This window comes from Lactuca serriola, chromosome 1, assembly GCF_051521515.1.
Source record: "Lactuca serriola cultivar US96UC23 chromosome 1, Lser_US96UC23_V15, whole genome shotgun sequence".
In the NCBI taxonomy this organism is placed as follows: domain Eukaryota; kingdom Viridiplantae; phylum Streptophyta; class Magnoliopsida; order Asterales; family Asteraceae; genus Lactuca; species Lactuca serriola.
In genome coordinates this window covers 79,022,927-79,025,559 of record NC_136408.1, presented here as the reverse complement: position 1 = coordinate 79,025,559, position 2,633 = coordinate 79,022,927, and positions in this window count along the sequence as shown.

Here is a 2,633-nt window from a genome sequence, read left to right as displayed (position 1 = left end):
AGCAATTTCAAGTACCAACTTAGATAAAATTGAGTAAATATCATATCATCTTTGGATCACATTTCTAAGTGTGATACATGGAGTTGGAGTCTTTTTTTTAATCTGAATCCATTTTAAATAATTAATCTATCACTTGTTTCTTTAATCATTTACTTGAATTACTGCATAGAAAACTCCCTTTTTACTTTTGGTGACCAAAGTACCTTATGAAAAAAGGTATAAACTTCATCCTCATCCACCCCTCCGGTTATCCACATTTGGAAGGACATACCCCTATCAAGTGAATCTGAACCCAAAAAATAAACCCTATCACCCTCACATTAATCATCCTCAACTAGAGAAACCACTTCACCTTCTTCACCTACTCAAAGCATCCTATACCTTACACCCATAGACACCTCAATTCCTACTCCTACCATGGTAAATAAAGGAGGAAATGGAGGTAACAACAGCAACAACTGTGGTCCACACAACCCACACAAGCAAACCCTTTGCAGATGGGTGAGGCAAGAGGTTACTCAACAATCTCATTACATTACCTATCCTGCAGCCACAAACCTTGAACTAAAATCTGACCTAATCAACCTCCTCCTAACCTTTAAAGATCTTAAAAATGAATGTCCCCACTATTTCTTCATGGAATTCAATTTTGTATGTGTCGGAATGAAACCATACAATGTCATGGAGGATCAAACCAAGCTTAAGGCATTCCCCTTTACAATGCAATATAGAGCATTTCTATCCTAGAAGCTCACATGCATAAGCACCGCTCAATTCGGAAAAATTTACTGTGGTAACATCGTAACTATGTTAGCCAAAATTCCGCTAGGTCAGGTCCCATATCCTGGTAATCATCTATCATTTCTTGGTGATCCCTATTTGACCACATTGATGTTCGATTCCATGATGATGTTCCGATCGGTGGACGGATGTCACAATTGGACGGATGGCCCCGCCCAGGATCCAAAAATCCTTATCATACCCAACAACCATGGCATCTTTGCCATCAAATGTCCAACTAACCTTAAGAGATTCGCTAATATCCCACATCCTCTTTCCATCTTCCTCGTCCAAAGATGAAGACAATGTTTATGATGATCATGATCGTGATGATGATGATGAAGAAAAGGAGGAACCACAAAATCATCCAAAGGGTGGAATCGACTCATCCTGTGATGTCGGATACCCACCATGTCATCAGCAATATATGGACCAATTCCAAGCAATCAACACCCTCTTTGACACAAAGGATCAAAGGTTCCAAGCCTTTGAGACTCAATATTCAAATTATGATCAGTGTCTTAGCACCTACCAGCAAGACATCACGAATCTAACTCAAAGGTTTTCCTCTTTCACCACCTGTATGATCGTGATCAAGAGAGGCAATACAAGCATGAGGAGGATTTCTAGGCTTGAACCCGTACCCAACCAAGGTACTATCTGTCTCCTCCTACTCCTCCTCAATATGTTTTTCCACCCTCTCCAAGAATTAGGGACAATGCTTATATTGAAGCATGGGGAGGGGTAGTGTTTTGTACATTAGGATCCATCTTCATGCATTTCATTTGCAAAAAAAAACATTTTGTATATTAGGATCCATCTTCATGCATTTCATTTGCATCAAAAAAATCAAAATGAAGAAACTTAAAGAAGCAGAAAATAAAGTTCAAGCAAAGCAAGTCAAAGAAGTCAATTTGGAGATCAAAGACACAAGCAACATAAGACATGGGGTGGATGCATTGATTGGTACCTTTGAAACTAAGCCTGGGATGGATAGTAAGCATTGGGATGGATTGCAAGGTTGGTGCAACCTTGAGTACACTAAGTGTGACAAATCGAAATTTCTATCTTATAACAAACCCTGCATTCAATCAAAGTCAAACTTACTTCTGCTAATTTTTAGCAGTTTTGGAGTCACTTTGGGTGTTTTAATCTTAAATACATCAGAGGTAATTATAGGAAGTATACTCTAGAGTTAATTGTACAACACTTAAGTCTCAAAACTCCAAGAGTTTGGAGTTTATGGCCATAACATGGAGTTTACGGCCGTAAACTCTAGGGTATAAATATGACACTTAGTCATTTTATGTCATTTTTACCAATTTCAGCCTAAAACTCATTCTCTCTCAAGTATCATCCGAGTTCTTTACTAAATCTTCAACTTGGTAAGTGTTTCCTTCCTTGATTAGTTAATATACTTCACTATCTAGTGTATGTACATGTTTCCATCCATGAAATCTCTTCATTTGATAACTCTTCAAGTGTTCTTCATTCCACCAACAACTCCACGAACACACACTAGTGTTCTTGAGCCTTAAACACCCTTACAAGCTTCTATATTGTAAGTACTCTTGTCTTAGCTTGTTTTTATACTTGAATCAACTAGTTTACACCTAGAAAACATCAAGAAAACAAGATCAAAAGGGAGTTTACGGCCAAGGAGCCTCCTTGGGCCGTAAACCCTAAATAAGGATGAAAATGAACCCTAATCCCTTCCAAAGCCTTGGGATCAAGTCTAGAACACTTCCAACATAAGCTAAGGACCTTAAACTTTGAAATGGTACAAAATACCATGAGTTTACGGCCATAAACTCATGGAGAAATGGACCTTGGGCCGTAAACCCTAATTAGTG